Here is a 22,518-nt window from a genome sequence, read left to right on the forward strand (position 1 = left end):
CAATGTTTCTCACACTAACGCAAACATTTCAGTAAGAGGTCCGGATTTGTTAACAGCAGAAATACACAGATCCTTTCTTTAATGAGTGCAATGCAGTGCAAAGGCCACTGGAGTTGTAGTGCAGCCATGAAGAAAAGAAAAAGGAAATCTAGATGGACAGCCTCCTTTGCTTTGTCTCCTTCACACTCTTGACTATCTTCTCCCTTTGACACGGGTGGACTGGTTGCTTGGGGCTCTTTTCACTCAGAACCCCACATTTGGAAGGGTCAGCTTTGTTTCTTTTTTTGTCTAATTTCTGAGTTTCCTGCTGGAGCATGTGAAAACTAGATCATTTGACCTTGTGATTTTGGAATATCAGATAAGGCAGTCCCCGAGCCGTCTGTCATTGTACATACTGCATTTCCCAACTGAGCTAAATTGCAAAATTCTGAACAATCAAAGGGAATTAGGGTAATGTTAGCAATGCCCACTATTTTTACATTCTTATTTTGCAATTCTCTGTATTAAATTTCATTTTACAAAATAGTTTCAATTCATCTCCTTAAATAAAATATATCACAGAAGTGTTAAAGGATTAGGATCATTTAGGACTATTAAAAGTCAAAATTTTCTCCTATGTGATTATATGACTGAACAATGGCAAAATGGTTACTACCAAAATTCTAAGTGCAGTGAACATTGAGGCTTAAAGGGGAGGAAGTCGCTTATACTAGAAGACAAGTAAATTATGGAGAATTATAAAGAAAAGAATAAGCTGATTTGATATCCAGTCAGTGGAAAACATTTTAAGAGAAGGTGGTGGGGGTGAGACATAAAGGAGGAATGTAATTAATATTGCATTACTTTAGGGGAAAAACACCTAAAAATTTTCCAAAGGAGATCAGTATTGATCTTTGTGTCCCTGGGTTGTGTCTGTGTGTGTAGACAGAGAGAGAGAGAGAGAGAGAGAGAGAGTTACAGTATTATATTTGTTAAATACAAATATATGTATTTAGTTCAATTAATCTTCTATTATTAGTCTCATCTTACAAAACATATGTAGTAGCTTTTCTAAAGGTTTCCCAGCATTCCCAAATAGGACCAGCATTTGAAAGTCGAGGTACCTGATTCTACATTCTGAAATTTGCTTTTACAAGAATCTTCTGAGTGAAAAATCAGACACCACTCAGATAAAGGGGTTTAAATATCAGACTTTCAAGGTGTCAGACTGATTGCAAATGGAAACTTTGGATTAGAAACCACAGACAAAGCATGATTAATCCTCATCTGTTTTCTTGAAATTGAGCTCTGTCTTCAGGGACTCAAGTTCCTAGGTTCCTTCTTGTTCCTGTTTCCAGACAAGTGGGAAAATCAGGGAAGACTTCACTGCTGATACAGTTGTAAATATATTGAACCAGGCCCAAGACAAAAATTGCTAAAAAGTCACTTGGTCCATTGGAGTGTCTTCTCATTCAGAAACATTTATTCCAACATGACATGAAACCATTCAGAATGCTGACAGCAATGCTTACGAATTGAGTATTAAAAAACATGCAGTGTATGATTCCATTTTAAAAAGATTTATATTAATATCTAAAGAAATTTGCTTGGAAAACATATATCTAAAACTATGACAGTGTTAACTTCTGGCTAGTGAGAGTATGAGTGAATTGTTATTTACCCATACTCTGTTAATTTTTAAGTTAAGTTTTTAAAGGCAATTCAACAAACAAATGTTGCTAGGCCCCGATTTGTGGACATTGAGCTAGGGAAAAGGATACATAAAGAGATGCAAGCTAGAGGAGGGGAAAGTTCTGGATGGGGACCTCATTGGCTTCCTCACTTCTGTAAACCCATGTCCTGGGTTGACCCAGAGAACAACCCTATAAGGATTTGTTCAATAAATGAATGGATAGAGACTGATCAACAACTGACAAAGTAACATTTTACAGGTGCTGTGAAAGCAGCATACAAGCCGGAGAGCCTACTGGAAGCAAGAGGGGAAAATCCAGTCAGGTATGGGGACTGCAGGGAGGATGCCCGGCGGCGGAGACTGGATTCAGGATTTGATGCCTGAACTGAACCTTCTGTTAAGAGGTGAGTGGGCTGGGAGGTTGTGATGCCCAGAGGGTGGGGAAGGAAGTGGGGAGGGAAGAATGCAACAGAGGACAAAGATGACGAGAACAGCTCATGCTAGCTAGCTTGAAGACGTTAGGAAGAGCAAAACGAGAAGAGAGAGCAGGAGACAGACAATATTGTAGGACAGTGAAGCCTCTAGAATCTTAGGAAATTCAACTATGAGCTTTTACAAATACAAAAACTAAGAACTATGTATAAAAAGTATTAGGATGCTGACACAAGAAGGTGATGGGTCAGGGCAGAGTGGGAGAGAATCAAGAGATAGGAGGAATGTGGGAAGAAAGGGATACAGAACAAACTACAGGAAGCATTATTCCTTCAGGAACTCTCGCTAAATGCTGTTGCCTTTTGCATAAAAATGGCACAAGCCATTTTTGAGAGGGTGGGATTTTGGAGTAGTTTTAATGGACATCTAGTGTGTCTGTCTCTTTCTTTTCCCAAAATAAATTATTTTTTCTAAAGTAACTCTTCATATTACCATCATGTCCTTAATAAGACTACACTCTATGAGAACAAAGCAGAAACTTATTAAACAGATTATACAGTTATAAAGAAATTTGGTTGTTTTTAAAAAGTCAGCTTATGGATTTAATTTATTTCTCAATGAATTCTTTTAACATCGATCTAAAACACTAATTATTTTTAAAAGACAAACAGAGAGGAAAAAAGGAAGGAAGGAAGGTAAGAAGGGAGGGAAAGAGGGAGGGAGGGAGAGAAAGAAAATAAAAAAAAGGTGAGGGAGAGACAAGAAGGAAGGAAAAGAAGGAAAAAATAAATTCCTCCAGGTCATGCTGTGTGTAGACAGTGGACCCTACCTGTGAGTAAAATCAGGCATCAACACTTCCTAAAGAATTTTTTCTCAACAAGCATTATTTATGTCTGAGAGCTTTATCCATCATTTTTCACTCATAGAGGAATAACTCAACTTTTTTTTTGTTTTTGTTTTTGAGATGGAATCTTGCTCTGTTGCTCAGGCTGGAGTGCAGTGGCGTGATCTCAGCTCAGTGCAACCTCTGCCTCCCAGGTTCAAGTGATTTTCCTGCCTCTGCCTCCCGAGTAGCTGGGATTACAGGTGCCCGCCACCACGCCCAGCTAATTTTTATATTTTTAGTAGAGATGGGGTTTCACCATATTGGCCGGGCTGCTCTCAAACTCCTGACCTCGTGATCTGCCCACCCCAGCCTTCGAAAGTGCTGGGATGACAGGCATGAGCCACGGGACCCGGCCAATGTGTGTTTTTTTAATGAGCAAAAATCATAGATAAAGCACCTAATAGTTTGAAAGAAAAAGAAGACAGTAACTCTGTTGGGTGATGGGGAAAATCTTTTTCTAAGTTTTGATGTTAGAAAGGAGCCAGAGGTGGGATGAAGCGACTGCCTAATGCCGTATTAAAAAGGAAGGAGCCCCAGGGTGATGGAGAATGGGTCGTCTATTATGTTCTAGAAATCACTTGTAAATCAATAGTAATCGTTCGACAGAGCCTACTGCTAATATGGGAAGTAATGTTCCTAACTGAAACAAGAATTTTAATGGCAACCTTTTTTTTTTCCTGCAGTATTTTACCAATATATACAGAGAAGGGGGAGGAAGAGGATCAAAACTCTTACAATTTCATATGCCATATTTCTGCTCTAGTTTCTAACTTCCTATCCTCTTAATCTTAATTACTCTAATCCATAACCACGTATTGCATCAGCCTTGCCAGAATCTCTTCCCACAACTTCACGTGCACATCGTCCTCTTTGGCAAATACACAGCATGTCATTTTCTGGATGAGTAGCAGACACAAAGCATATTGCAGTAAATGATTTTAGGCCACTGTTCCCTGTTTAATCAAATCAAAGTAGATATGGTTGATTACATGGACAAAAAGCTACTGAACAAACACGTTTGTTCAGGAGTAACTAAGCATTAGATAACATTATGTAATGTGGAAGTAAGTAACTGCCTGGCTTAATGTTATGGTTTCCATGGAAACCACATCAGTGAAGGGTAAAGGAGTTTAGAAATATTGGTTTCTTTCGGTGCATGAATGGAATGTCTACATGCACACGATATTTTTGGTGGCTTGAAAAAAGTATTCCGCTCATTAAAGAGTAATCTGAGTCATGAATCAGTATGAATATTTGGGACTACCGTGTAGGAAAGAACGCCCCTTGGCATTGCCTTTCCCAAGTTCTTTAGGGATAAAAGGATGCTCAGGTGGCTAGGGGAAGAGAGCTACATGAATTTTACATGGGATGCTGCCCCCGTGTAGGGTCCATGTGCCACGGATGGGTTTTTCTTCTTTTCCAAAAAAACAAAGACCGTGATGGCAATAACAGAACGTCAAAGTCCCAGCCAAATGCCGAACACTGCAGAGGATGGTTCCTGCGGAAAGCAGAAATGATTAATTATGGGAGGAGGAGAGGAGGCTTTGGTTTTGTATTCAGCCAGCGCTGCAGTGCTCTCCGTCCTCTTATCTGCTACAGCAGCGCAATTATAGCGCGGGGAGGGGAGGAGGGTGCGGGAAGGGGAGGAGGGTGTGGGGAAGGGAGGGGTTTTGGGGAGGGGAAGGGGGTGCGTGGAGACAAGGAGCATGCGGGGAGGGGGTGCGGGCAAGGGAGGGGCTTCGGAGAGGAGAAGGGGGTGCTGTGAGGGGAAGGGGGTGCAGGGAGCGGAGGGGGTGCAAGGACTCCCAGCTCCAGCATTATTGTCTTAGTCTTTTATTTCATTTCAGTCCCCCGGGTTAGACGAGAAATACAGTTAAATATACAGGTTCTTCTGAACTGCACGTTACACCTTAATAAGACTTAGAGAAATCCAATTATTTTTTATTCTGTGGTTGAAGGGAAATTCATTTCAGTGGTCAGAAGAGGGGCTGAGGGCCAGGAGAGCTGAATTCTGCTCTTGTCTCTGCACTCTTCCCTCATTTCCTCCTAATGGCTTCGGTGTGGTTTGCCCTGGAGGCTGGCTTTGTAATTCTAGGATCCTTAGAGGGGCTTTCCAGGCTGAAGATGTTCATTCACTGTAGACCTTCCCTTCTTAATTCATCTGCAGTGGATCTTTGCTACCCAAATTATTATTGAAAAGAAGGTTAGTACAGAAAAGACTATCTTTCTAGGGTGAGCCTCCTAGATACATTGAAGAGATTTTAACTGGGATTTATTCCATAGCTAGAGCCCATCCATGTGTTAATTTTCCCACATATATTGTTATCCTCAAGTGTGCAGACCCTTCTTTTTGTGTGTGTGTGTGCTGTGGTGCAATCTCAGCTCACTATAATCTTCGCCTCCCAGGTTCAAGTGATTATCCTGTCTCAGCCTCCAAGTAGCTGGGATTACAGGCCTGCGCCACCACACCAGGCTAATTTTTGTACTTTTAGTAGAGATAGGGTTTCACCATGTTGGCCAGGCTGGTCTCGAACTCCTGACCTCAAGTGATCTGCCTGCCTGGGCCTTCCAAAGTGCTGGGATTATAGGCGTGAGCCACCGCACCCAGCCCCCTTTCCATTTTATTCCCAATAGCCACTAAGAGGACTTCTACACTGATTAAATGTGTCCCCACGTTTATGGGGCCACCATACAGTTTCAGAACGAAGGGAAGAAGCCCTCTCTACGGTTTTGCCCTAGAAGTTGGGCACACCACAGGGAGCAAGAGCTTAGAGTTGCCCCTGAAGATCTAAAGCACTGGCAAATGCGTGTAGGGAAGAGAATACAGGCAGCAACTTTGTTCTACTCTGTGGGCAGCTTTGACTCACAAGGCCCATGGAAAGACCTCTGGCTCTGATCCCATCCCCTTTACCCTAAAAACAGTGGGAAACAGGTCATTTTTGCCAATACGGAAGTTGTGGCAGGAGATCTGTCCTCTCTTTTTCATCTTCCTTGTAATAACGGAGGCAGAATATTTACCAAATCCTTGGTTTATACCAAGCCCTTTCATTTATCCCTCGCAGCAGTACTTTAAGGTAGGTATTACCAGCCACATCTGTAAATGGGAATCAGAGACATCAATGGTAAAACAATTACCAGCAAAAGAGGATTAGAGGCATGAAGTAACTTGCCAAAGATTATCTGGGTAGAGACTGAACAACTCAAGCCAAGGTCGTGGCCCTTTTGCCTACACTGTTAAATGGCAGCACTACTGTGAGGGAGGGCTTGAGGTAACTCATGAAGCTTGTTTCTAGCATGCCATAGGAGGAAAAATAGCTCTAGTTTATTTTTTGAACAAAATGGTCATTTGCCAAGATGTTTTCCTGTCAGAAGTTCTCCAGAAAATTCCAAGGCTTACCTGAGAACCAAAGAAAGCCTGCTAGCCCAGAAATGAGAATTTTAATTTTGATCAAGTCTCAGGAATTCTGTGGCAACCTCAGTTTGCTTAGTGTCTCTGAAACACTGCAGCTGTCTTGTGTATACTGAGTGGATGGCCATGGTAGTAGGCCATACACAGGTGCAATAAGAAATAGCTTATCAACTCCTGACTTCAGGTGATCCTCCCGCCTCGGCCTCCCAGCCTTGCCAACGTAGTGAAACTCTGTCTCTACTAAAAATACAAAAAAAATTAGCTGGGCATGGTGGTGGACATCTGTAATCCCAGCTACTCGGGAGGCTGAGGTGGGAGAATTTCTGGAACGTGGATGGCAGAGGTTGCAGTGAGCAGAGATTGCAACATTGCACTCCAGCCTGGGTGACAGAGTAAGACTCTGTCTAAAAAAAAAAAAAAAAAAAAAAGGCCAGGCACAGTGGCTGACACCTATAATCCCAGGACTTCAGGAGGCCAAGGCAGGTGGATCACCAGAGGTTGGGAGCTCAAGACCAGCCTGGCCAACATGACGAAACCCCATCTCTACTGAAAATACAAAAATTAGCCGGGCATGGTGGTGCATGTCTGTAGTCACAGCTACTTGGGAGGCTGAGGCACAAGAATCACTTGAACCCAGAGGTGGAGGTTGCAGTGAGTTGAGATTGCACCACTGCACTCCAGCCTGGGCAACAGGTTGAAACTACGTCTCAAAAAAAAAAAAAAAAAGCTTATCACATTGTCCAAGCTGAGGCTTGCTTGACATGAAGGGCTTCTTGAGTGCTTAGCCCAAAGACAGCCTACCTTCCAAAACTGGCTATACTGTAATCTGTGACTTGTTATTTGCTTCATATTGTAGGGCTTATTTTCAGGGAACTACAATTTGAAAGTCAGTTACTCTTTCCATCAGCTGTTCCCTCTCATCCTCTCTCCAACAAGAAAAATAAGATGGTGTTCAGGGCCTGTCGGTGGGGGAGCGGTTGGAGGTAAGGGGAGGGAGAACATTAGGACAAATACCTAATGCTTGCAGGGCTTAAAACCTAGGGGACGTGTTGATAGGCGCAGCAAACAAACATGGCACATGTATACCGATGTAACAAACCTGGACATTTTGCACCTGCCCCAGAACTTCAAGCAACATTTTTAAAAAATTTTTAAAAAAAGAAAAGAAAAATAAGATGGTACTAAAATGTATGTTAAAAGGATGGTAATTAGTATCAGTGAACTCTTTAAAGAAGCTAGGTTTTCAGCAATTCTTAAAATAGGTATTTAAGCCACATACGTGGCTCACAAAGGCAGGTCTTTTCATGGTTTGCAGCTAATAGTAAGGCAAGTGCATACTCCCAGAAGCAAAAAGAAACAGCCTGCTCTAGTTTAGAAATTGATTCAAATTTTGTTGTCTGAGCACTCAAAGGGAAAAACTTTCAATGCTTCTGCCAAAATAGCTTATTTGTATTCAGGTCTTCAAACAGAGTATAGGTTGTTATTTCTTTAGATATTGTCTGCTTTTCTTCAAATGGCACTTTTTGAAGAGACCAAGTCATTTCAATAATTTTTGTGTGTGTATGTGTGTGTGTATGTGTGTGTGTCTGTGGGGGTGTGTGTGTGTGTTTTACCTTGAAGGGTGTTAGGAGAATTAAGCCAAATACTGTTAGCATCAGGGCACTGGCTTGTGAAATCTCTTCTATTTGTGTGTCCCATGATGAGCCGGGGCTGTTGCTGCTGATTTTCCATTGGCTGGCTCAGCTAACAGAGCTTTACAAACTGCTCTGAGCTTGCGTCTTCAATAAGTTCCAGCTTCTTCTCTTGGTTCTTGTAAAGGTGCTGAAGGAGGCAGGGAGGTTGCACCTCTGCACTCCTCCCTCGTCACAGATGACAGTATAGCCAGTTTTGGAGGGTAGGCTGTCTTTGGGCTAAGCTCTCCCTCCCCTTTCCCCCAACATCCCCAGCAGGCCCTGACTCACTGTTATAAAACTTCCCTTTTACTAAGAGTTGCTGGAGAAGGCTCTAATGAAATGCAGAGGGAACTGTAACACACTGGCTCTGCTAAAACTTGTGAGTAAAAAAGAGATAGACGGGCAAAGGAGATTTGACTTGCTTTTTCCTTAAAGAAAACATATGAGAAAGAGCAGGTTTGGAGTAAGATGGACTTGGTTTTGAATCTTGGTGCCATAATTTAACAGTTTAGTGACAGAAAGAAGCAGCATGACCCAGACCTCAGATTTCCATACATATAAATTGGGCATTTCAATACTTAGCTGGCAGTACTGTATGGATTTACCATTTATGCAAAGTGCCAAGCACAGCGTAGGTACCAAATATCTCTTTGCCCTTCACCACCGCCATGGATGAGTAATGTATCTTGTTCAGGGGACACTCCCCAAGTTCTTCAGGTTTCCACCTTCCTTCCCTAGGAGCTCAGGTAACACTGGACAGTCCATCCACAATGGAGAGGACAATAGCCAACTAACGAACACTGATTCTATTTTATTGCGATGGTCTAGGATGAGGGTCAGCAAACCGTGGCCCTTGAGTTCAATCTGGCCCATTTCTTGTTTTGCTAAAACAAAGTTTTGTTGGAATACAGCCAAGCCCCATCACTACATATTGTCTATGGCTACTTTTGGGCTACAACAACAACAGAGTTACATAGTTTTCAGCAATATTTACTATTCGTCCATTTACAGAAACAGTTTTATAATAATATACCAGTGATCTCTGGTCTAGGGTAATTATTTCCAAGTTTATATGAAAGTATTGACTGGTCCTGGATCCTTGAGTACAAGATTTGTATAATTCAAATACCCCATGTCCTGTACAAATACCCTTAACAAAGGCAGAAGTTCCATCATCTAAATACTTTGAAAAAAATAAACGAACCATACATAATGATAGGAGATGAATTTTAGTTTTTCTTTTTATTTTTTGAGACGGAGTCTCTCTCCATTATCCATGCTAAAGTGCAGTGGCATACTCTCGGCTCACTGCCATCTCCACCTCCAAGGCTCAAGTGATTCTTTTGCTTCAGCCTCCTGAGTTGTTGGGATTACAGGTGTCTGCCAACACACCCAACAATTTTCTTTTCTTTTTTGTATGTTTAGTAGAGCTAGGGTTTCACCATCTTGGCCAGGCTCGTCTTGAACTCCTGGCCTCAAGTGATCCACCTGCCTTGGCCTCCCAAAGTGCTGGGATTAGAGGCGTGCGCTACTGTGCCCACTGTGCCCAGCTGGAGATGACTCTTATAGCCATTCTGCCAACCTCTTGAAAAATTTATTCTGTTTGTGGCAGAATAAGCATTAGCTGCTCAATGTGCTAGCTGCATCAACCAAAGACCACCAGAAACAAACCAATAGTCTGGTACATTTGGATTTATTTATCTAATCCAATTGGGTAAATGGAACTCTAGAGGGCATTTCACCAAACAAAGAAGAAACAGAAGTAATCTAGGATTCTGGGGAAGGGTGGGGTTTAGATGAAATTTGAATGAAGCAGTGTTTTGATAGGCTCACAGTGAAGTAGGGTAGTATAAAGGGGTCAGTATCAGATCTGCACTGAAAAATGGACCCAGGATCCTGTTTCTATGGAAACAATGCAGTTGTGAGATAGATGTGGAAACCCCTTGTCTGAAGCTCTGCCTCCGCGTTATAAACCTAGACTGTTTCTCTGCATCAAAAAGCGACTAGGTTTTCCAGCCAAAAGTGGAGGTTTCATTCTTACTGATACAATTCTAAACAGCAAAGCATTGGAGAGTCCATGATTTTAGAGAATAAAGTTTCTTAGAGAGTAAAAAAGCAGTAGTGACTCAAAGAAGGGGCTGTTCTGACCTGTTAGAGTTGCAGTATGTCCTTGGGAGAAATACCGTTCCCTGTTACTTTGAAGACGGCTTTATCCGTGTCTGTTATTCCAGCCTGATGAATGGCCAGGCATGTTTTTACTTTCTTGTTCTGAGCTAATTTTTACTTTCTCGTCAGGAAGGCGCTGATGGTAGGGTTGGAAGGTGAGGAGGCACAGGGAGATGAGTTAGAACACAATTAGTGAGGAACTAAATTCAAAGCAGGTAGGCTGAAGGGAGCTTTCCTACAAACTTTATGACTATGTATTCGGTAAATGAATGGATAGTCTGAATGGTTATGAAGAATCTCAAACATAAAGGAGCAGTAACATGTTAATGATTCTAATAGTATCAGTTAGACTCTTACGCAGAATTTTATGATGCTCATTTTGACACTTAACCAGAAAAAAAATGGCATGAAAAGTTCCGACAGCAGACCATCAAATGTACTATGAATTTTTCCTTTAGACACTCCTGGGATAATTTTAAGGTTATTCTTCACAGTAACACTGACAGGTGGAAACCCGAGGGCTGAGTAACAGCAGTCTCCCCCCAGGTTGTGATTTTCTTTTTTTAATTGTTTGTATAAATTTAAGGGGTACAAGCGCAATTTTGTTACCTGGATATATTGCCTAGAGGTAAAGTCTGGGCTTTTAGTGTAACCATCACTCAAATAATGTACATTGTATCCATTAAGTAATTTTGCTACCAGAAAGGGGTCCTGATCCAGACCCTAAGAGACTGTTCTTGGATCTCCCTGGAAGAGAGAATTTGGGGTGACTCCACAGAGTAAAGTGAAAGCATTTATGAGAGAAGTAAATAAACAAAAGAAGGGCTACTCCATAGGCAGAGCAGCCACAAGGGCTACTGGTTGGCTATTTTTATGGTTACTTTTTGATCACATGCTAAACAAGGGGTGAATTATTCATGAATTTTCCAGGAAAGGGGTGGGCAATTCCCCTGCAACTGAGGGTTAAACCATGTAGGGTAACTTCTGGACATTGTCATGGCATTTGTAAACTGTCACTGCAGGAGTGGGAGTGTCTTTGAGTGTGCAAATGCATTTTCATTAGTGTAGAATGAGCAGTGAAGATGACCAGAGGTCATCGTCATTGCCATCTAGGATTTGATGGGTTTTGGCTGGCTTCTTTACTGCATCCTGTTTAATCAGAGGGGTCTTTGTTACTTCCTATCCCGTCGTTCCTGTGACTAAGAATGGCTGACCTCCTGGGGACACAGCCCAGCAGGTGTCAGCCTCATTTTACCCAGCCCCTCTTCAAGATGGAGTCACTCTGGTTCCAGTGGCTCTGATAATTTCTCATCTCTCACCCGCTTCCACCCTTCATCCTTCCTAGTCTCCAGTGTCTATCATTCCATACTCTATAGGTCACAGATTTTCGATCCCAAGAATGGCTCAATGCCTGAAGTCACAAGGTTTATTTCCTGAGCTGTTTTTGAAGGGCAGGATGTCCTAAGCACTGTATCAGAAATGTGTCAGGAGATAAAACTTGTGACTCTAGGAATTGATGACAGCAAAACTGAATGTGTGGCCTCTGTGCCCTCTCACTTCCTCCCTGTCTTACCTGAAGGAAGTGCAGTGAGGGCTGGTGGCAGTGGCATCCTCTATCCTCTACCAGCTCCCAGCCTTTATTCACTCTCTGAGTGATCATTAGGCTTCTCTGTCCTCTGTACCTGCAGAAGTCAGGATTCCTTGAGAGAAAGAAGCTTTCACACTTTTCACATCCAGCATGCTTCCTACCTTTAACTTCAAAGCCTTTAATGCCTTCCATGTTCATTTGGTGGGGGAAGAAATTTACCTCCTGTATTAGTCTGTTCTCATGCTGCTAACAAAAACATACCCAAGACTGGGTAATTTCTAAAGGAAACTGGTTTAATGGACTCACAGTTCCACATAACTGGAAGGCATCATAATCTCGATGGAGGTGGAGAAAGAGCAAAGGCACGTCTTACATGGTGATGGGCAAGAGTGTGTGTGCAAGGGAACTCCCCTTTTTAAAAACCATCCGTTCTCACGAGGCTTATTCACTATCATGACAACAGCATGGGAAAGACCCACTCCCATGATTCAGTTACCTCCCATTGAGTCCCTCCCATAACATGTGGGAATTATGGGAGCTATAATTCAAGATGGGATTTGGACGGGGACACGGCCAAACCATATCTCCCTCATCACTGATTGTTATTAGCAATGTCTTCATTTCTCTGAAGCTGTTGATCCTTATTTGTTCACTTTAATATGATCTCGGTTTTTCCAGTTTTTCTCCTTTTGTCTTGTACAAATCACTGCCAGTGTAAACTCCTTTCAGTTTGGAATCTTCTTTTCAGCTTCCATTCTCCATCTCTGCTCCATTAGCCCCACCCCTCCATGAAGCCTCTGGTCCAGCGGGACCCTTTGCAGCCGGAACACCATGACCTGAATTAACTCCACCTTCCAGCAACTTCCAAGGGAAGCAGTCCCACTCCAGGAAGTACTGACACAAATTATGAAGTGAGATGGGCAGGGGGCATTCTGAGCTGCTTGTCCAACCGGGAAACATACCATAGGGAGGCGGTAGCAAGCTGCGGGAAAAGACAGGAAATGAGAATCTGCTTCCCAAGCACCCTGAGTCATCGTGTGTAATGGGGAGACTGGTGTCAGCACTGGGAGCTGGGGGAATGTTGTGGGAGGGAATTAGCTTTGATGAGAAGCAGCTGGGAGCAAAGAGTGAATCCCCGAGGTAATAGAATGAAGGATAAGGTGATCTTGTGAAATCTAGTTCCATAAGCTCAACTTCACTGTTAAAGCTAAAACAATTGTTTATAGTATAAGGCAAATTATAAGAGGGAAGAAAAATCCTAACCCATGCAAACTAATTAGCACCAAACCAGAGAGTAATGAAATCTGGGACCGACAGCCACGTGGGTGGGATTTTAGGTACCAGTGATGCCAGGCAGGCTTAAAGGCTTGCTTCTTGAAAAGAAATGTGCACGTCTGTACACACACACACAACCCAATACATGGATGGTCAGAAGAAACACAACAGATGTCATCTATTTGGACTCTAGGAAAGCGCTTGATGAAAATGTCCCATGAAATTTTACTTGCAAAACAAGTTCAAATTGGCTGGAATAGGAAAACTCTGATGCAGCTTGAAACCTGCCTCCAAAACTATAAACCGAATGTAATGGAACTGATAAATAAATGGCAGCAGATCTATCTGCAAGAAGGTGTTTAGCAGAATGCCCCTGGGGTAACTGTGAGAACGGAGTATATTAAAAATCTTTATCAATGAGTCAGAAGAACTAGTCACAGGATGCACGTGAATTCTTCCAGGAATACGAACTTGGCTGGTGTTAGAGGAAGCACAGATCAAGTCTTAGTGCAGAAGGATAAACAAAGAGGTTAGAAGTGTGCTCAAGAAGGAGGAAGGAAGGAAGGAAATGGGATCCACCTGGGAAAATAGCAGCCCGCTGATCTGCAGAAGATTAGGCTGTAGAAATGCAAAAGGAGAACAATTCAGGAGGGAGAGGAAGGAACAAATTCAGTAGGGATTAGCCGTGTTGTTCAGTGGCTAGAATTCAGGATTGTGGGGCCTGGAGTTTACAGAATTTGGGGGGCCTTCCTTAAGCAAAAGATAAGTTATTAATTTAAAATTAGGTACAGGACCTTGAAAGAGACTGGAGGAAAGGAGGGACTGGAAAGATTAAGCTCATTGAGTTTCATGGTGAATCTGCCTAAGCTGGCTGAGCCTATCATGAATAAAATATTTTTTCTTCCTGGTTTGAGTAAGAAGAGACTGGTGTGTGTGTGTGTGTGTGTGTGTGTGTGTGTGTGTGTGTGTGTGTGTGTGGTTGGGGGGTGTTTGTGGGAGACCTAGGGCCTGATGGTTCACTAGTTGGGTGCTATGGTCTAAATGTTTATGTCTCCCCAAAATTCCTATGTTGAAATCCTAATCCTTAAGGGAATGGTATTTGGAGGTGGGGCCTTTGGAAGGGGATTAGATCATGAGGGTGATGCCCTCATGCGTGGGATTAGGGCCCTTATAAAAGAGGCAGGAGGGAACTTGTTTGCCCCATCCACCTGGGAGGTTACAGTGAGAAGATGCTCTCCCATGAAGGAAGTGTGCCCTTAGCAGATATCAAATCTGCCAGCACCTTGATCTTGGATTTTCAGCCTCTAGACTGAGAGAAATAAGTTTCTGTCATTTATAAGTGCCCAAGCATACTAAGACATTGGCTAGCAACAGAAACCTAAGGAATTTCAAATATAAGTGTCAAAATTACATTTGTAATTTTGTATGCATTTATTATATATACAAATACATAATATATGTATGAATTTATTGCTTTAAAGGTGTTTAGAGTGGAGTAGGAAAACCAAATGGTTAAGCAGATATGTAAAATAAATAAGCATTTCCTGATCTGTATTAGCATAGCAGGCCTGGGTAACAAATAGTATTTCCATTTGTATGTACAAGTGAAGTCCCTCTGATGCAGAAGGCAAAGGTGTAGGGTGTTTTGGAAAACCACACAGAAGGAGGTGGTTTAGAAATAAGTTCCAAATTTCCCATGGGATTCAGGTTGGAGGTGGGGAGATATTTCAAGTAGAAAAGGCAGGTACTAAAGCACCAGAGGTAGGAGTGGGAAGTTTTGTGCAGACACACCAAGGTGGAAATATCTTACTATGGAATTACTTAGAACAAGAAGGGAGGAAGAAAGGCGAATTAAGCATTTGGTATTGTAGAGTGGATAAAGAAAATGTGGTATATATATACCATGGAATACTACTCAGCTATAAAAAGGAATGAAATAATGGTATTCACAGCAACCTGGATGGAGCTGGAGATCGTTATTCTATATAAATGAAGTAACTCAGGAATGGGAAACCAAACATCGTATGTTCTCACTTATAAGTGAGAGCTAAGCTATGAGGATGGAGAGGCATAATGGACTCTGGGGATTCTGGGGGAACGGTGGCAGGAGGCTGAGGGATAAGACTACACATTGGGCGCTTGTACACTGCTTGGGTGACGGTTGCACCTAAATCAGAAATCACCACTAAAGAACTTACCCATGTAACCAAACACTACCTGTTTTTCCCAAAACTATTGAAATAATAATAATAGTGATAATAAAGAATTGAGGGTTGTAGCAGGCGATTGGGATGAAGACGTGTGTGCGCGTTTAATGCTAGGTGTTTTAAAGAAAAGAAAAACCCTTTGAGCCTAGAGGATGTGGTTGCCATTGCCCCACCTCAAGAGAAAATACACAGGGAGCATGGAGAGAGTGGCAGAGTGGAAGGCTGAGTGTTCCCGCACAGGAAGCTGAGTGCTCCCGCTCCATGCCTGGTGCTTCATTTAAAGTCCAGGTGATGTCTGTGAGGTGGGCAGGAAAGGAGATTGTAAGCAGACAAATGTGGGGTGGAGGCTAGCTTAGAATACAAGGTCATGGCCGATATTGCTAGAGGACATTTGGATCAAAAATCATGTGCTCAAAGATGCATTTCCTGGAGTATACTTTGTGGAAAACAACTTCTTCTGGGGTTAGGAGGCAGGATCAGCACACAGCTTTTTAATTTAAACCATTTGAAGTTGCTATTTTAGCAGGTCAAAGATGGTCAAATTTGACAATTTCATGTGGTTCAAAACAACTGGTAAAAATAGGTTGATATGGTTTGACTCTGTGTCCTCCCCCAAATCTCACCTTGAATTGTAATCTCCATATATGGAGGGAGGGACCTGTAATCCCCACATGTCAAAGAAGGGAGCTGATTGGATGAAGGGAGCAGTTTCCCCATGCTGTTCTCATGCCAGTGAGTGAATTCTCATGAGATCTGATGGTTTCGTAAGTGTTTGAAAGTCCCTCTTTTGCTTCACTCTCTCCTGCCGCCTTGTGAAGAAGGTGCCTGCTTCCCCTTTTGCCATGATTATAAGTTTCCTGAGGCCTCCCAGCCAGTGGAACTGTGAGTCAATTAAGCCTCTTTTCTTTATGAATTACCCAGTCTTGAGTACGTCTTTATGGCAGTGTGAGAATAATACACAGGTCTTCTTGTAATAGCAAATGTGGGACACTGCGTGTGACAAAAATAAAATCGTTTTCCTTTGAGCAAGTGTGAAATTTGGCCAAGGACGTGGAAATGGAGCAAATGATCTTTCTCTGTCTTAGGTGGGAACTAGATTAAAGGAAAAAATGGAAGGCAGAAGCCACGGAGCTGTCAGCGACAGGATCTCTACAGCTCTAAGCAGTATCATAGGATCCTCTCCTAAATGTTGGAGGCAGCCACCTCCTTGTGGCCTGTGATCTGTTCTCCAACAAAGACAATATCCTGGGGAACAGCTAGGGAGCAGGCAAGTCCATTTCCTTAGTCCCACTCCAATTCAAAACAGGTTTAGCTTTGTTATCTATGACCATCAGTTCCTAACAGTGTCAGTCCCCCTCCCCGAAAACCCTCAAGCTTAGAATTTCACTTTCAAGCCCTAGACTAGTTGATATATCCCATGGCAACAGCAGTTGTTGGGAGGGAGGTGGTGATAGGTTAAAAGAATTTTTGAGAGTTATTCCATGAAGGAAAATTTGGGTCAACTCTGGGTTAATGAGATTTTTTTTTTTAATTTTTAAAGATTGTGGTAAAAATACACATAACATAAAATTTACTATGCTAAGCATCCTTAGGTGTATAGTTCAATGGTGTTAGCTACATTCACATTGCTGTGCAATCATCACCATCATCTGTCTGTAGAACTTTTGCATCATTCCAAACAAACTTTTACCCCACTAAAAGAATAACTCCCTGTTCCCTCTTCCCCCAACTCCCAGTAACCCCCATTCTACTTTCTGTCTATGGATTTGACTACTCTACGGATCTCATACAAGTGAGATGGTGCTGTATTCATCCTTTTGGGACTGGCTTATTTTACTGAGCCTAACATCCTCCAGGTTCTTCCACGTTGCAGTATGTGTCAAAATGTCCTTCCTTTTTAAGGGGTTAATGAGTTTTTAATTTAGATTATTTCTTTTTAAGGAAGGAAGTAAGATCTGGCCAGGTGTGGTGGCTCACGCCTGTAATCCCAGCACTTTGGGAGGCCGAGGAGGGTGAGTGGATCATTTGAGGTCAGGAGTTCAAGACCAGCCTGGCAAACATGGTGAAACGCTGTCTCTACTAAAATCACAAAAATTAGCCAGGCATGGTTGTGCACGTCTGTAATCCCAGCTACTCAGGAGGTTGAGGCAAGAGAATTGCTTGAATCCGGGAGGCAGAGGTTTCAGTGAGCCAACATCATGCCACTGCACTCCAGTCTGGGCAGCACAGAGAGCATGTATCTCAAAAAAATAAAAAATAAATAAAAATAAGGAAGTAGAATGTGCAGCATTTTTTTTACTTGTCTGACCAGGTAACCACTGATTTCCTGGAGTAGCTCAAAGCACAATGCTCCATGAAACACAGTATGGGAAATCCTGATCCAAGTCTTCATTAAATGGATTCTCTCTGGCTCACTCAGGAAGTGTATGGTCTGGGGATTCAGTGTCCTATGCGGTGGAGCGTGCAGATATGGCTGTTTCTCTCTCAGGGTGCTGCAGCTTCACCTTACGATGTTAAAAGTATGCACAGAACTGAAATAAACCCTGGGGCCTTTGACTGATGTAGTATATTCCCTCCATTCTAGGCAGCATCCTCAAGTAGTGTCTTTGTGTCTGGATGACACCAGTCAGCCTCTGATTCTGCGTGCTGGTCTTCCCCGTAATGAAGCTGGAAGAGATGCCTTCCCTCCATCATTTTATCAGTGATGCATACCAATGGACTACCTTGGAAGGCGGATAGGACCCGTGTCCCTACTGCCTCCACCCAATAGTCCACTCCTTGAGCTTCCAACCCTCTGTCTTTTTGCCTCCTGTCACTTTAGAAAGGATCTGGGAATTCTCCAGGTATGGAATTCTAGAACATTCTGTCATTTATGGGGGAAAATTGGGTGGGACAATTGTTCTTGATGGCTTTTATTGTCTCTTCTCAATCAGTTTTTAATTTATTCCGGCACTATTTTTCAAGCACCTGCCATGGTTTATGCACTGTGCGAGGTGTGGAGATTCATGATAAATGAGACAGTTAGATCCCTGAATGTATGGAGCTGGCAGAGTGGGCGTGTTCCAGGATTTGCCCAAATCATAGCTCATACTCCCCAGGCAATACACTAATACACTAATATGACTCTCAGTTCAGAACTCCAAGATGCAGAGACCAGTCAAAGGGATTCACGATCCCTTTATTCCTGAAAAAGTTCATTGCTAAGCAAGTTGTAGGTATTAGACAACGGGCTTCAGCCCTCTGCTACGTTTTGTGTGTGTGTTTGCTTGTTTGGGTTTTTCTTTGGTCCAAACAGTCTTGGACTTCAGAAGTGGTATAGCTTGGTTGATGCTGGCATTGTTCTCCTGGGACCAGGTGGTGATTCTCCCATTGGGAGTTTTGTTCCATATGGTTAGATTTATGGAAAAAAGTCGGAACACCCAGGGGTACTTGATCCTCTCTCCCTCACTTCATAGGCTGCTGTATTGTCTCTTCAACAGAAACATTAAAAACAACAACAAGGAGAAAGAAGCATGTTTTCTTTTTCTTCTTTTTTTTGGGGGGTTATTTTTTTATTATTATACTTTAACTTCTAGGGTACATGTGCACAACATGCAGGTTTGTTACATATGTATACATGTGCCATGTTGGTGTGCTGCACTCATTAACTCGTCATTTACATTAGGTATATCTCCTAATGCTATCCCTCCCTGCTTCCCACACCCCACAACAGGCCCCGGTGTGTGATGTTCCCCTTCCTGTGTCCAAGTGTTCTCATTGTTCAGGTTCCACCTATGAGTGAGAACATGCGGTGTTTGGTTTTCTGTTCTTGCAATAGTTTGCTGAGAATGATGGTTTCCAGCTGCATCCATGTCCCTACAAAGGACATGAACTCATCCTTTTTTATGGCTGCATAGTATTCCATGGTGAACATGTGGCACATTTTCTTAATCCAGTCTGTCACTGATGGACATTTGGGTTGGTTCTAAGTCTTTGCTATTGTGAATAGTGCCACAATAAACATACATGTGCACATGTCTTTATAGCAGCATGATTTATAGTCCTTTGGGTATATCCCCAGTAATGGGATGGCTGGGTCAAATGGCATTTCTAGTTCTAGATCCTTGAGGAATCGCCACACTGTCTTCCACAATGGTTGAACTAGTTTATAGTCCCACCAACAGTGTAAAAGTGTTCCTATTTCTCCACATCTTCTCCAACATCTGTTGTTTCCTGACTTTTTAATGATCACCATTCTAACTGGCGTGAGATGGTGTCTCGTTGTGGTTTTGATTTGCATTTCTCTGATGACCAGTGATGATGAGCATTTTTTCATGCGTCTATCAACTGCCGTCTTTTGAGAAGTGTCTGTTCATATCCTTTGCCCACTTTCTGATGGAGTTGTCTGGTTTTTTATTGTAAATTTGTTTGAGTTCTTTGTAGGTTCTGGATATTAACCCTTTGTCAGATGAGTAGATTGCAAAAATTTTCTCCCATTCTGTAGGTTGCCTGTTCACTCTGATGATAGTTTCTTTTGCTGTGCAGAAGCTCTTTAGTTTAATTAGATCCCATTTGTCAATTTTGGCTTTTGTTGCCATTGCTTTCGGTATTTTAGACTTGAAGTCCTTGCCCATGCCTATGTCCTGAATGGTATTGCCTAGGTTTTCTTCTAGGGTTTTTATGGTTTTAGGTCTAGCATTTAAGTCTCTAATCCACCTTGAATTAATTTTTGTAGAAGGTGTAAGGAAGGGATCCAGTTTCAGCTTTCTACATATGGCTAGCCAGTTTTCCCAGCACCATTTATTAAATAGGGAATCCTTTCACCATTTCTTGTTTTTGTCAGGTTTGTCTAAATGATGACAAACCTTTCATAGGGATAGGCTCGTGTGCTGTCTTCTCATGAGACAGATGGTAGCTTATCTCTGGGAAGGGGTGCACATATCTTGTACCGAGCTTAAAAATTAAGAAGTCTACTCTTCTCATTTAGCTCCCATAGAAGGAGAGATATGCACACATGGGGACCACTGGAGACCAGAGTGCCTTGTGGAGAGGGTTTCCTGAGAGTGGCCCCTGTCAGGGTGAATGCATAAATCAACATGCAATTATAAAAATGTCACGAGCGATGCAGGAGGGAAGGGGAGAGGAGAAGATCTAGCCTGGACTAGTGGAGAGCTCAGGAAGGACTTCCTGAGGAGAGGAGCATTTGAACTTACTTCACGTAAAGCCACAGTCTCAGGGGGCTTGAGGGAGATGAATAAATGGCAAATTGATCCAAGCTTAGGGCATAGCAGGTGCAGACGCTTGAGGGGAGGAGAGAAAGTGACACTTTTGAAGAGGTGAACGTCGTTCCACATTCCTGTCTGGACTGTGGGCTGCCAGGTGGGAAAAGGCAGCAGAGAGGGCTGAGAAGGAAAGCAAGGTACCCTGAGAAGTGAATGCTGAGAAGTGTTTATTGTATCCCAAGGACCATGGACCCCTGTGAAGGGTCTTAGTAGGGGAATAATCACAGGTGAATTGAGTATGATCAGTATCACCAGGTGGCTGGATTACAGACACGTAAGAGGAATAGAGAGCACCACATTGCGGATGGTGTGGTATCCCAGATAAGAGATGGTAGTTGCTCAAGATGGGAGGAGAGACAGAAAAAGAATGGATTCATTTGGGAAGTATTGAAAAGCAAGACAAGATGGCACTTGGTGCTCAATTACATGTAGGGGTAAAAGACAGTTATTGCCAAGCTCAGCTGCTCACTTAACTGGGAGGTGCTCATGTCTGGGGAGAAGGCAATAGGGCCGTAGGTAGGTGAAATGATCTACATTCATCTCAACATCTTGAAATAACACAGTTACAAGCATACCAGCACATTGCATTTTCTTTCATGTTCAAAGCTGTTGACTGCAACACTATCATCGGGAGAAATTAGGAGACTGAATGGACATCTGAGGATGTCTTGATGCAATGGATGGCAGTGCAACCTTTAAGTATACTTGCAATTAGTGTATTCCAAAGACACCCATAACCATTGTAAAGTAAGATAGCAGGTTGTAGAACAAGATGAAAGATATGACGTAATTTTGGTTTGAAACTTAAGTAAATGTTTGATGACGTAAACAGACTCACATAAAACTACTAACAGTGGTTCCCTTTGGGTAACGGGATTAGGACGTAGAGAAAAACAAAGGGGAGCCAAAATAGGACATTGTATTTTGGGAGAGATGCCTAAACACACACATTAAACAGCTTTAGAAGGACTTTGAAAGAAATTAAAATGCCCTATTCAGTAACTAGTACCTTATGTTGCCAGTTTTCAAGTCATTGCTGTGGAGAGGCAGATGGAAATTCCACAGAAAAGGGCTTGGCAGAGAAGTGGTGAACCGAAGCAGGTTAAGCCCTAGCCAAGGTTCCCTCCAGCTTCTAGAGAAGCCCTGTGGCCTGGGTGACTGTGCCCATCTGTGTGACACACCCACGCAACGCTGCTCTGAGCAGAGGGACTCCAGCCGGGTTTGACTCAGGATGCTGCTGACTTCGTTGAAGTCAAACTGTTGGCTGAAAAACGCCTGCAGCTACAGAAGAGGTGAACAAGAAGAGACAGGAAAAAAGACACATTTAGAAAGAGTCAGATCTGGGATTTAGGAGCTGGGAACTATTTGGAACTTTTGCTTATTTCACGAAAGAACTTGGGTTGAAATCGTCTTCGGATTGGCTGTGACTTTCAAATCTGCAAAATCGACTTAGACATTACAACAGAGCATACCTTCCTCGTGGGACTTCACTACATTCTGTTTGCAGCTGAGCTAGAAACACCCAAAGAAATGCTTTATCTTGCAACATTCTGTATGATTTTATTCTGTTTGGAATTTTCCATCATCTGTAAAGAAAAGAAATAGCTTTCTGTGAGTAGTGGGCTCGGGGTAGTATAGCTGTAATCAGCCTCAAACCTTTCAAGTTTTTCTGTCTGTCTTTTCATTCCCATCAGAGGTCCCGGGTTATGACTGTGTCCTTTCTGTGTATATTGATCTTGGTCTGCAGCAACTGGCTGATAAACTCGCAAATCTTGTGTTTATCATCTGCCAGATTTTTTGTTGTGAGGTTTCCATTTTTTTCCCTTTACAAGCTGTTCAAGTGTTCTAGCTATAGAGAACAGATGGTTTTTCTATTCCCTTGATGTTTCCTTTATGCGGATGATTGTTTGGAGATGTTCTAAGGCTGTATCAGGATAGGATAGTTTCTA

At 42.6% G+C, this 22,518-nt stretch overlaps 1 long non-coding RNA gene across 1 annotated transcript; it reads right to left on the minus strand.

Annotated features, from left to right (window-relative positions):
- Window positions 1–12,100: 12,100 nt before the first annotated feature.
- LOC102130163 (uncharacterized) lies at window positions 12,101–22,158 on the minus strand. Its single transcript, XR_010577820.2, has 3 exons — window positions 22,042–22,158; window positions 21,579–21,850; window positions 12,101–12,808 (listed from the first exon to the last, which is right to left on the minus strand). It is a non-coding gene; the product is annotated as an uncharacterized lncRNA (long non-coding RNA).
- Between the last annotated feature and the right edge of the window lie 360 nt (window positions 22,159–22,518).

The sequence above is a fragment of the Macaca fascicularis genome, chromosome 9, assembly GCF_037993035.2.
Source record: "Macaca fascicularis isolate 582-1 chromosome 9, T2T-MFA8v1.1".
Taxonomy (NCBI): Eukaryota; Metazoa; Chordata; class Mammalia; order Primates; family Cercopithecidae; genus Macaca; species Macaca fascicularis.